This window comes from Carcharhinus amblyrhynchos, chromosome 6 (genome assembly GCF_965287045.1).
Source record: "Carcharhinus amblyrhynchos chromosome 6, sCarAmb.v2.hapA, whole genome shotgun sequence".
Lineage (NCBI taxonomy): Eukaryota > Metazoa > Chordata > Chondrichthyes > Carcharhiniformes > Carcharhinidae > Carcharhinus > Carcharhinus amblyrhynchos.
The window spans coordinates 44,325,101-44,338,958 of NC_137329.1; the positions used below are offsets into that span (position 1 = coordinate 44,325,101).

The 13,858-nt window shown below is 40.7% G+C and overlaps 1 protein-coding gene across 8 annotated transcripts in view; it reads right to left on the reverse strand.

Moving 5' to 3' along the window:
• dagla (diacylglycerol lipase, alpha) overlaps positions 1-13,858 on the reverse strand; it is a 379,214-nt gene that overhangs the window by 118,901 nt on the left and 246,455 nt on the right. The gene's annotated exons all lie outside the window — the stretch shown is intronic.

The window sequence follows — 13,858 nt, forward strand, 5'->3', positions numbered from 1 at the left end:
AGAGAAATATTTGGCAAGCAAGATACAAGAGATGAGCACAATAAATAATAATATTGGTGTTTGGCTCAATCAGCTCACATAACAAATGTAACTTTTCATTTTTATTTTGTACAATGCTTACATTTTAGTTGAATTTATATATTGTGTGCGCGCATGTGTGTGTATTAAGGTAAAAATGTTTTCAGTTTCATTAAGTCTTGTTTCTGAACGTTTGTGCCTGGGTGGCTGGTTGGATTTATGGCTAAAGGCTTTTGGGTATTTTGGGTTTGTTTGTATGTATACATTTTTAATTAGGTTTTACAATCCCTAAGTTAAAGAGGTGGATTAAAAGAGGTTGAAAATTCAGTGATTTTGGAAATAAAACGCAAACAGAAAAGCTTTGCTGTTGCATACTGACAGTGATCCAGTGAGAAAGATACAAAAAAAGAGGTCAGACAGAGATGGAGATTTGTAAGCTCTGAGGAGAAAACGCGCATGGGACAGTTAACCAAACAATCAGTTATGAGACTCAATAAAATGATCAGTTTAGCAGAAATGTTACTGGAAGACAGAGTTCAAGGAAACTCATTTGTTTGCTCTGCAATTTGGAGTCTTATCTCTTGGTGAGAGATAAGAATTGGACAAAAAGCACCAAGTGAATGCTTAGGAATTCATGGGAAGAAAACCCTTAGCAATAATGCCGTACCAACTGAGAAGCCATTGTGCCAAGCTGGTGGTAACTCTTCACTGGTTTGTTTGTCTGTAATAATACTGCTGAGGTAAAGTGGCAAATTGAATTGTCTTCTTGTGTTTGTGTTGAGATCTTCCCAACCTTCTCTTGTCTGGTGTAATATAGTTCACTCTTGTTGTTTTAGCAAATATTTTACTCTTTGTCTTACAAGTTCTTCAACAGACAACAGGTAAATTTGTTCAGTAACATTCCTCCATAATTTCCTAAAGAAAAATTAGGATCTATCAAGCCAGGTTTTATTCTGAGATTTGACTTGTCCAGTATAAACAGCAGTGGGAATTATAATACTTTTAAAGTTTATTTGTGGTTTTCACTGTGAGGAACGTAGCTTGCAATATAAGAACATAAGAAACAGGAGCAGGAGTAGGCCATCTAGCCCTTCGAGCCTGCCCCGCCATTCAATAAGATCATGGCTGATCTGTCGTGGCTCAGTTCCACTTTCCCGCCCTCTCCCCATAACCCTTAATCCCCTCTCTTATCAAGAACCCATCAACCCGCTTCTTAAAAATATTTAATAGAGTGTTTGCACATCAGTACACAGAACTTGAAAAACATATCAGGTAACGCATTGGTGGAAAATATAAAAATGGATTATTTATACAAAGGCCTGGGGTAACATGAGTGAATTCTCATTCTTTGTGAAGGCATTCAGCAGCATGAGACACACCCCCCCCCTCCACCCCCTCCCCCACGCCCCCCCCACCCCACCCCACCCCCCCACCCCCCCACCGACCCTTGTCAAAATGCTGAAAATCCAGGTTTCAAAATTCAACTATGATGTTGTAGCTATTACAGAGGCTTGGTTGAGAGGGAAACAAGACTGGCAGCTTAACGTCCTGGGATTTAGATGTTTCGGGCATGACAGAGAGGGGTGTAAAAGAGGTGGGGAAGTTGTGTTACTGATTAGGGAGAATGTCACAAGTCTATGAGGGCAGGGCATCTTGGAGGGCTCATTCAATGAGGCCTATGGGTAGAGTTCAGGGATAGGAAGGGTGCAATAACTTTCCCAACTGCCAGCAGGATATAGAGGAACAGAAAACGTGGACAGCTCATACATACTGATTGGGACTCCCTTAGCGTCAGTGACTTACTTGGGGGAGGGGGGGAATTTGTAAGGTGCATCCAGGAGGATTTCTTGAAGTAATATGTAAATAGACCAACTAGGGAAAGGGCCATACTAGACCTGCTGCTGGGGAATGAGCCCAGCCAGGTGACTGACGTTTCAGTGGGGGAGCATTTCGGAAACAGTTAGCCATAATTTCGTAAGTTTTAAGTTACTTATGGATAAGAGTAGTCCTTGGGCAAAAGTACTAAATTAGGAGAAAGCTAACTATAACAAACTGGGGAATGTAGATTGGGACAGCAGTTTGAGAGTGAATCCATATCTGTCACGTAGGAATTTTTAAAGGCCAGTTGATTAAAGCTCAGGATCAGCATGTTCCTGTGAAAATGAACATAAGAACATAAGAAATAGGAGCAGGAGTAGGCCATCCAGCCCTTCGAGCCTGCCCCGCCATTCAATAAGATCATGGCTGATCTGTCGTGGCTCAGTTCCACATTCTCGCCCTCTCCCCATAACCCTTAATCCCCTCTCTCATCAAAAACCCATCAACCTACGTCTTAAAAATATTTAGCGAGGCAGCCTCCACCACTTCAACGGGCAGAGAATTCCAGAGATTCATCACCCTTTGAGTGAAGAAGTTCCTCCTCAACTCTGTTCTAAACCGCCCCCCCTTTATCTTGAGGCTATGCCCCCTAGTCCGACTATCCTTTCTGAGCGGGAAGAGTCTCTCCACCTCTATCCTATCCATCCCATTCATCATCTTATACATCTCAATGAGATCTCCCCTCATTCTTCTAAACTCTAACGAGTACAAGCCTAATCTATTCAGCCTCTCCTCATAGCTCAACCCCCTCAACTCACAAGATTCAGGAACCTTGGCGGAGAAGAGAAATTGTGAGCGTAATCAAAAAGAAAAAGGAGGCATATGGAATATTTAGGAAACTGAATATAGACAGAGCCATTGAAAAATACAGAGAAAACAGGAAAGAACTTAAGGAATTAGGAGGGCCAAAAGGAGCCATAAATGTCCTTGGCAAACAGAATTAAGGAAAATCCCAAGGCATTTTATACATCTATGAGGAGCAAGAGGGTAGCTAGGGAAAGGGTAGGTCCACTCAAGGACAATAAATGAACTTATGTGGGGAGCTGGAGGAAGTGGGTGAGGTCCTTAATAAATGCTTTGAATCAATAATCACAAAGAAGAAGGACATGATGGATAGTGAGTCTAGAGAGGATTATGTTCATATCCTAGGCCTGTGATATAAAAATGGAGGTGGTGTTGGGCATTCTGAAAAGCAGTAAGGTAGACAAGTCCCCAGGACCAAATGGGATCTATCCCAGAATACTGACGAAGGCGAGGGAAGAAACTGCTGCAGCCTTGTACAAAATCTTTGGATCCTCTTTAGGCACAGGAGAAATCCCAGAGGACTGAAGAGTGGCCAACGTGGTTCCTTTATTTAAGAAGGGCAATAGGGAAAGTACAGGAAATTACAGCACAGGGAGCCTTTTGTCAGTAGGAGGGAAATTATTGGACAGGATTTACTCACATTTGGAAAAATATTGACTTATTAGCAACCGGCAGCATTGCTTTGTGTGGGAGAGGTTCTGTCTCCCAAACTTGATTAAGTTTTTTGAGGAAGTGACAAAGATGATAAGGGCAAGGCGGTGGATATTGTCTACATGGGCTTAAGCAAGGTCTTTGGCAAGGTTCCTCATGGCAGGCTACAGAAAATGAAGTCACGTGGGATCCAGGGTGAACTGGTAAGATGGATACAGAACTGGTTTAGTCATAAAAGACAGAGAGTAGGCTTAGGCTTAGGTGGGCGGAAGGGCCTGATCCTGTGCTGTACTATTTTTTGGTGTCTGTGTGGAGGTGCTTGCATTGCATCAGCTGTGGCTGAAGTGTAATGCAAACAGAATAGATACCATAAGTATAATCTACATACTTAATTGTGGCATAATCTCACTTAATGTGAATGCACTGTAATATGGCTAATAGTCTGTTGATTAGGTCGACATAAGTTCTGGTAACAGACATTTTTATCTTTTATTTTCTTTACTCTTTCACCAGATGCAGGTGTCACTGGTTAGTAAAAGTGTTTATTGCCCATGGCGGTGAACTGCTTTCTTGAACAGCTGCAGTCCATATGATATAGATACATTTACAGTACTGTTTTGGTGAGAGTTCCAGGACTTTGACCCAGCAGCAGTGAAGGAAAGGCAATATAGTTCCAAGTCAGGATAACTTGCAAGTGGTGGTGTCTCCTTACATCTGCTGCCCTTGCCTTTCGAGGTGGTGATTGTCACTGGTTTGAAAGCAGCTGTTGAAGAAGCCTTGATGAGTCTCTACATTTAACACTGTAATGTTTTAGTGGTTTTGCATTTCATAGGAAGATAGATTTTGTTTTTACAAAGCTCCAATACTGTGACTGACACACACACACACACACACTACATATTCTTTAAAGTTTCACTTACATTTTTCTAACTGTCACAAATGATGCAGCCAGAAACCATGTTAATCACCACCTCTCCAGCAGTCTGCATCTAATTGGCTGTCTACTGTTTCCATGACAAGCACACAACCACAGCTTCATTTTATTATACTCACAACAAATGCTATTTTGGGATTTTAATTGTAGGAGTGGAAATAATTTGGCAAAGCACACCTGTTCATGGGACAACGAACCAGAAAGCAATCAATTTGTCCTAATTAAATTTTACCTGACTCAGTTGAAGTCATGTATGATTTTATAACGTGCAGGAATTGCCCTTGTACGACATAACATACAGCATGAAGGTTATATAATTTGGCTCCTATTTTGCCATGTACAACACGGTCTGAATAATGAGATTCTCATCTATTTGGCTTGCTGAAAGGCATCAATACATTCAGACTTATTTTCCAATTGTCTTTTTCTCATCTCTTCACCTGAAGGTCAATTGTTGCGTGACAGATTGTTGTTATTGTTCTTAAAGCATGCTTCAAATATGTCAGGAGCAAACAATGGGTGCACAGAGGGTTGGCACACTAAAATTTGACAGTGGGGAAGTGATGTCTGAAGATGGAGACAGAAGCAAAACACTGCAAAAGCTGGAAACCTAGAAAAAACAGAAAATGCCAGAAACACCCATGTATGGCAACACTCCTACTCTCCATCCTATCAGAAATGTGGCTTACTTTTGTTCTTTCCCTGCCTCATCTTCCTCAGGCTCTGCAACTGCTTCAGTGTTCCTTTCTAATATCATTCAGTTCTAATGGAAGGTCAGCGACTTGAGAAGTGAATTCTTTCCCTCTCCACAGATGCTACCTGACCTCCTGACTGCTTCTAGCATTTTCTGTTTTTACTTCTGAAGGCAGTGAAATTGCTGAAATACATAGTGGTTATTTTCCATAGTGATTATTTTACTCACAAAAGAAATAGAGACAAATGCAGCAATCGATGCTGCCGTTCAAAGGAAATATAAGTTGAAAATGTTCTCATCAAAAATGACGTATGAAGCAGGTTAATTAACATTTAAGATAGATAAGGCTTCTGGTTTTGATCACATAACACTATAGGTTTTGAAGAAATTGGCTTGAACGGTTGAGAGCTTTCACGCAGATATTTTTCGGGATCGACTAGGCTCGGGTCAAACCGCAAGGATTGGAAAAAAGAATGTTACTCTCATCTTCAAAAACTGAGGCAAAGAAATTATTGGCTTTTAATGGTGGATAATATAATCCATTGGGCGGCACTGCTGCCTCACAGCATCAGGGATCTGGGTTTGATTCTCAGCTTGAGTCACCATCCGTGTGGAATTTGCACATTCTCCCCGTGTCTTGCGTGGGTTTCTTCTGGGTACCCCGATTTCCTCCCATAGTCCAAAGATGTACGGGTTAGGTGGACTGGCCATGATAAATTGTCCATTTGAGTCAGGAGGGGACTAGTTAGGGTAAATATATGGGATCACAGAGATAAGGCCTGGGTGGGATTATTGCTGGTGCAGGCTCGGTAAACTAAGTGGCCTCCTTCAGCACTGTAGGGATTCTATGATAAGGGAGTTCCTTGAGAAACTTGAGCTAAACTGATGCAACACAGTTTTAGGAATTGGCAGTCATGCCATACTACTGTACAAATGGGCTAATCAAAAATGTCATATGAAGCAGGTTAATTAGCATTTTTGATAGCAAAGGCTCCTGGTTCTGATCATATACACTGTAGGTTTTTAAGAAATTGGCTTGAATGATTGAAAGCTTTCATGCAGATATTAAAGATTAAAAGAGGTGAATAACGCCAGTATGCAAGACCTGGGATGTACTTGATTTCATGAGATGTGGGCATTGTTGGCTCAGCCAGCATTTATTGCCCAGCCCCTACTGCCCTGGAGAAGGTGGTGGTGAACCAATCTTTTGAATTGCTACAATTCATCTGGTATTGGAATTCCAGTTCTGTTATGAAGGAATTCCAGAATTTTTACCCAGCGACGTGAAGGGACAGTGATGTATTTCCAAGTCAGGTGATGTGTGGCTTGGAGGGGAATTTCCAGGTGATGGTGCTCACATGCACTTGCTGCCCATATCCTTCTAGGTGCTAAATGTCACAAGTTTGGAAGGTGCTGTCAAACAGCCTTGGTGAGTTCCTACAGTCTACCTTGCAGATGGTGCACAACTGGTCATAGTTGTGGAGGGAGTGAATGTTTAAGGTGGTAGATGTGGTGCCAATCAAGTGAGCTGCTTCGTACTGTATGGTATCCAGCTTTTGAGAATTGTTGGAGATGCGCTCATCCAGGCAAATTCCATCACAATCTTGACTTAAGCCTTGTAGGTGGTGGACATGTTTTAAGGTATCAGAAGGCCAGTTACTTGTCACAGAATTCCCAGCCTCTGACTTTCTCTAATAACCAATTTGGCAGCTGTGTATACCATTTGTAACATTCACTGGAAGAATGCACCAAAGCTTCTTAGGCAGCACCTTCCCAACCCCACAACCACTATTATTTAGAAAAAGAAGGGCAACAGACATATGAGAACACTACCACCTGTAAGTTCCCCTCCAAGTCAGTCATCTTTCTGACATTGAAATATATTACTGTTCCTTCACTGTCATTGGGTCAAAACCCTGGAATCCTGCCCCCCCCCACCCCCCACTAATAGTAGTGTGTGCTTACCTACATCACATAGACTGCAATGGTCCAAAAAGACATGACCCTCGCAAGGTAAATTAGGGATGGGCAATAAATGCTGGCCTTGTTCATGATATTCAAATCCTGAATTAATTTTAAAAAGTATTTATATACTAGTCCAGTTCAGTTTTTGACCAATTGTAACCCCTAGGGTATTGAAGGAGTGGTTGCGGGGGGTGGGAGCAGGGGGGAAATCAATGATAGGAAGGCCATTGAATGTCAAAGAGAGATGGTTAGATTCTCTCACGTTAGAGAGAGGGAATTGTATAGCATTTGCACAGCAGCTGTGTTACTTGCCACTTATTAGCTGAAGCCTGAATGTTGTCCAGATCTTGCTGCATTAGGACATGGACCACTTCAATATCTGAGGAGCAGAAAAAGATGCTGAATATTGTGCAGTTATCAGCTGACAGCCCAATTTTCTGATCTTATGATGAGGGAAGGTCATTGTTGAAGTAACTGTAGATACTTTGCCATGGACACTACACTGCGGAGTTCATGCAGAAATGTTTCAGCACAGATTACTGACCTCCAACTCCACTACAATCATCTTCCTTTGTGCTAGGTATAACTTCAACCAAAGAGCTTTTCCTACAACTCCAGTTTTGCTAGGACTCCTTAATTTGGTCAAAAACTACCTTTATCACAAATGGAGCCACTTTAATTTCACCATTAACGGACAAAGTGATAGGCTTCTGTGAATTGCTTAAAACTTTTGATGACAAACTGCGGGCCATTTTCTAACGTGACTAAATCTGGCATGCTGTGTATGGCAAAAAAAACTATTTCAGCAACATCTTGATAGCTTCCAAGGTGGGACCATGCAGATGCTTAACCTTAATCCATCTGGGTTAATAATCAACAACTGTGGGGAATTTCTTCCCTTTGAGTGCAAAAAGATTCAATCCGAGATGTTCTAGACTCTGAATAGAAATGTGACACCATCAGTGGTTCTCTTTGTTCTTGATGATGGATCAGATTGGTAATGCAGTTTGAAATCAGTCCTCATAACTTTGAGATCCCCAGCCACCAAACAGGATTTTGGACTCTGGCACAACACTTTGTAATGTCTAGGTATCCCAGGTGTATTTTCTGAAGAATCATGATCCTGCAGACTCTTGTTATGACCAATCTCTCATCATAAATCAGCAAGTCATCCACGACACTGAGATGACTTTGTTGCTCAAAGTTTTGCTTCAGGATGACATTATTTGGAATATAGTCTGGCTGTCTGTTGATGCAGTACTCCTGAGGTCAAGCCGATTCATCATCAGCTTTTAGTACCTTTCAAATTTAATTTAGCCTCTATGTTGTTGCTGATATATTTTATGTACTTAATGAAGTAAATCTTTGACAACATTGATATTCATTTGTTCAGGTTTTTCAACTGAAATGTATGACAATGTGGCCTCTGTAGTTTGTTTTCTTCCTCGAACATATTTGTTTTGCATGTGATGTGATGAACTGTTTGCAGCTTCCCCAGAAAGTTTGGAAATTCTTTTGGTTTGTTTTCACTTCTCAATTCACCCACTTAATAGATCATTGCAGATCTTTGCAAGCTTTTCTGTTAAACAGTGAACACTGTTGGTTTGGATTATGTACAATGTTTCTGCAATGTGCCCTTCTTTACACTTTTTTTAGTCCTTTGTGGGACATGGGGGTCACTGACTGGCCAGCACTTATCACCATCCCTAGTTGCTCTTGAGGCAGTGGCGATGCTGAGCCAACTTCTTGAACAGCCAAAAGGCTTGCTCAGCCATTTCAGAGGGCAATTGAGAGTCAACCACATTGCTGTGGCTCTGGAGTCACATGTAGGCCAGATCAGGTGAGGATGGCAGATTTCCATCCCTAAACACATTAGTGAACCAGATGGGTTTTTCCAACTATCAACAATGGTTTAATGGTCATCAGTGGATTCTTAATTCCAAATATTTTTTGTTGAATTCAAGTTCCACCATAGTGGGATTTGAACCCAGAACCCCAAAACATTAGCTGAGTCTCTGGATAGTCTAGTGATAATACCATTAGGAGACCATTGTCACCCTTTAGTGCACTAGTCAACTGTCCCTTGACCCTCAGTTGAATATCTCCTGGATTGCGGAACTGTATGGTCGATTACTGGAGGAAGTCTCACTCTAGACAGTTCTGTGTCCAAAAGAACTGAAACTCTTGCTCCAGTGTCTAATTTAAAATTTGTTTTATGTCTGTTGAAATTAATTTTTGCACTCTAATCACGCCCATTAAATCTTGTAACTTCTCCCAAGAATGCCATTGCATTGTCTTTTGCATCTTCAATTTTTTGAATGTACCTTAATTGGTTACTCTTTAAATTTTTCAGATGGGAGTTTTTTGCTATGGCATATAGCCTTAAAATGTCCTTCCCTCTTACAGGAATGGTATCCTGAATTTCTGGCAGAACATTCTATGCACTAATGCAACTTTTTCCTTCCACAGCAAGAACACTGAATAATGGTGGCTATCACACACACTTTGTTCTTTTCCTGTTTTTGAGAAGTGTGCTGTTACTTGTGTCTTGAAACTGCACATATCAGCTGTTTTCCTCCACAAAATCTTCCTGTCACCACTACTGAATACATAATTTTGCTTTCTCATTTCTACCTGTCTTGTTAACAATGCAGCCTATGATAGTATTAAAGCCTCCCTTGACCATACAAAATCTGAAGTTTCTTCTATCTGACAACAACATGGTCCTGAGTTAATTCCTCTTTTGGCGCTTTATTTTTGCAATTTTTAGTTAGTTGATAATGAAGGAATCCACCCTCCCTCCCAGTATTTGGGTATGCCTTTTCTTAGGGCAAAATACATAACAAAAGCTTTTATAACATTTTTGTATGTCGCCGTTTCATCATTTAAGCCTTGTCTAAACAATACGTCATATTTACTACCAGCTATGGCGTGGAGAAGGCTACCGACCTGTTCTGTGCATGGTTTCTCTTTCCTAAAATAGTTTTCTAATTGGAAATAGCACAATACCAGCTCTGCCACTTCTTGGCTTGATCCAGGCCTTCCATATCTTCGATGCCCTCTGGTAAAGATAAGATTTTCTGCATGGCTTTTCTTCATTCCAGCTCAATTTCTGATGAAATTTTCTTCTACGTATCTTTTTTTCAGTCATTTAGCTTGCTGCATTTTGAGTCAGTGGGCTTCTTATTCAACGCGTTTCCTGTTGTCTTTACCACAGCCATGATCTGTTATCGTCATTGTCGGTCTTAGTTTAAGTTGTCCTTGGTCAGGGTCAACAGAGAGGTCAAGGCTTCACACACAATCATCCCTCAGTATATTCTGTTGTCATGTGATCTTGCATTACTGATGATATCAACTGTCTATTTGCACACTTTACCTTCACCCTTCACACTGAAGATTGTCAACATGCAAATCCTTCCAATACTTCCATGGCAGATGGCATGAGCAGGAGAAATTCTTGGTCAGCCATGCTTGATGTGGAGTGGTAATGTTCAAGTTTTTGGCTTCAGGCTTGGCTTGGCTTGGCTTTTGGCTTTCAGGCTCCAAGAAAAATAAGCTATTGAAAATAGACACAAACATGTGCTTTGTCTGTCACATACATCTCCAGACAGTGGGAATCCTCAAAATTTAAGTTTGTCTCGGATTCAGTTTCCATGGGATGCCTGGCATGCTAAACTCTCCCACTACTCTAAATACTAATGCAATGTAATTACTCAATATGCCCATCATATCCATAATTTCACTGACAATATTACTGTTATCAATTTAGAAAGACCCATATTGCTCCTGATCACACATTTTTTCGTAATAATATAAAAATTGTTGATTTTGATATCCTTTGCGAATTTTTTTTATATCCCTTTTTTGTGATTCATACTACCTAATTAGAAAGTAGATAGCAGAGTGAAAATGTCAGGTACCTCGATACAAAGCTACAAGTTGACTCATTAAGAAGTCTTACAACATCAGGTGAAAATCCAACAGGTTTATTTGGAATCACAAGCTTTCAGAGCGCTGCTTTCCTTCATCAGGTGATTAAACCATGAGAGACAGAGGCCTATTTCTCTGAACAGGCCCCATGAACTGCAGGGGGGGTGGGTTTGGAAGAGAGAGAGAGAGAGAGAGAGAGACAAAGACATCTTGCTTCTTTCAGAACCTAGCAGTAACTGTCTGATTTTCCCTCTAAGCTTATGACTGTGTTCATCAATCAACCTAATCAAAGCCTTACTCTAAAACCCCAGAGGAAAAACCAAATGAACAAAAATGCATTAACTCAGATTAAAACAAACACATCCCTAACTAAAATCAATGATTAGCCTTCATTCTCAGTAAGTGATCTACCAGGTGCCCTGACAAATAGCCACCGTGTAAAATAGAGCTGAATTTTAAACATAACCCTCACAGGAAACATGATAAAATTACATTTCTTCCAGGTACTGTATCATTATGCAACTGATAGTAGGGTAATAATTTTTAATATTTTTTTCAAAACTGTTGATAATTGATGTTGGTTTCAGCAAAAAGTGATGGATTATTATGCTGGTAGTTTTAGTATTAAAGCTTCCTCTAGAACTAATGGCTAGAATTTTCTGTATGACCTTCTGTATGGAGGCATCCCAGCATTGGCCAGCAGTGGGGTCTTCTGGTCTCACCATCGTCAACCGGGTTTCCTGTTGAATGCACTCCTTGCCACAGAGAAATCTGTCGCGGAAGTGCAGCATTAGCAGGACTGGAATATCCTACCAGTGTGAACAGCCAAAATGTTCAGGCCAATGACTTGTCATTGAGACTGAACTGTTGAATGAACACAGAGAATGTGTAGTTAATCTGTATTTATCTTCCAATTTTACATGTAGAATACGGAATATGCCCCTGATTACAGTTGCAGGTAAATAGTATTGAAATAGTGGAGTAAGGCACAGAACCAAAGGACAAATTCATTTTTTTGCCATGCCTTTGGCTGTTGACATCTATGGGCCCAATGAACAGGCAGGCTGTTTTACTGCAGGCAGCATAGTTGACTTAGGAGGCCTCTTGTCATTTGTTTTGCAAGTCCCTAACTAATTTCAAATTTAAACTGTCTCTCCTATTTTACAGCATGTTTCACCCTCCACAACTAGACCCAGGAGAGAAGACTTTCAAGAAAGAGCTTGAAAAAAAATTTTATGGTCAGAAACATAGAACAGAACAGTACAGCACAGTACAGGCCTTCGGCCCTCGATGTTGTGGCGAATCAAGATCACGCTATCCCACTCCCTATCATTCTGGTGTGTTCCAAAGCCTACCCAATAACTGCTTAAATGTTCCGAAAGCGTCCGACTCCACTATCATAGCAGGCAGTTCATTCCACACCCCAACCACTCTCCGAGTAAAGAACCTACCTCGGGCATCCCTCCTATGTCTCCCACCATGAACCTTATAGTTATGCCACCTAGTAACAGCTACATTTACCTGAGGAAATAGTCTCTGAACATCCACTCTATCTATCCCCCTCATCATCTTATAAACCTCTATTAAGTCGCCTCTCTTCCTCCTCTGCTCTAAAGAGAAAAGCCCTACCTTTCCTCATTAGACGTACCCTCCAAACCAGGCAGCAACCTGGTAAATCTCCTCTGCACTCTCTCCAACGCTTCCACACCCTTCTTATAGTAAGACGACCAGAACTGCACACAATATTCCAAATGTGGTCTCACCAAGGTCCACAACCGGGGCATGCATGCACATGAGCAACCAGTTTGCCCAGGTAATTTAACAAGGCTATCAAATCATAACCATTTCAACAGGAGATAATTCAACTGGCCAACTGGAGACAATTTCAATTTCAACTGGAAATAGTTCCTTTGCAACTGATTTTTATTCCAGTGAAGATTTTACTCATTTAAGCACTTTAAAATTGAGCATGATATTCATGGATCTTTATTTCACAGTTCAAATTCCAATGCTTTCACAACTAAATTGATATCAAAGTGATCCACGAAAGATCTCTATAAAAAAACACCTCTTTGAATAATTTTTTACTTAATGTGGCACTTACATGATTTTGCTCTTATGTCACAAGTAAATGAGACAGTTGAGGTGTATGACTGCATATACAATAACAGTTCCGAGCTTTAACAGCAGAAATGGCAAGTGCCACTTAGTGTTTCAATTAACAAAACTTCAAACCACAAATAACCATATGGGTACCATCATTTCAAGTCTTCAAGCAATTGTTTTACTATGCAGAGCTTCTTATATCTCTCCTCCACATTCTCTAGATTGATACATTAAAAAGGTCCCTTGGGACACTAATTTCTGTTCTAAGAGATCAAGATCATCTTTTGTGTGAGAGAATTTCTTAATAATTGCTTTGCCATGAAGTCAATCTCACGCAACTGGAATGCACTGTAAGGGTGGTGGAGACAGATGCAATACTAACTTTCAAATGGTGCCTTAGATATATACATGAAGAGGAAAAATTAGCAATGTTTTGGGGAAAGAGCAGGGAGTATTACTAACTGGACTGCTCTTTCAAATAGCCAGCACAGTCAATGCTATAATGATGCTATGATCAAAATCAGTTTAAAAAGTGGATTATTTGGTCATTATCACACTGCTTTTTGTAGCAGCTTGCCATTCACAATTTGACTGCCACGTTTCCGACTTGGCACTTAGCTCCACATGAAACATACTTCATCGGCTATAAAACACATTGAGTTGTCCTCAGGCACAATAAAATGACTTTTTTTCTTCTTAGGATAGGAGTGAATTCCAATAAGTCATTTAGAATCAAGTACCAAATGAAGTGGAGATCAACCATCTCAGGACATCACTGGAGGAGTTCCTCGGGTTAGTGCCCTAGGCCCTACCATCTTCAGCTGCTTCATCAATTACTTTCCTTCATAAGGTCAGAAGGTCAGAAGTGAAGATGTTTG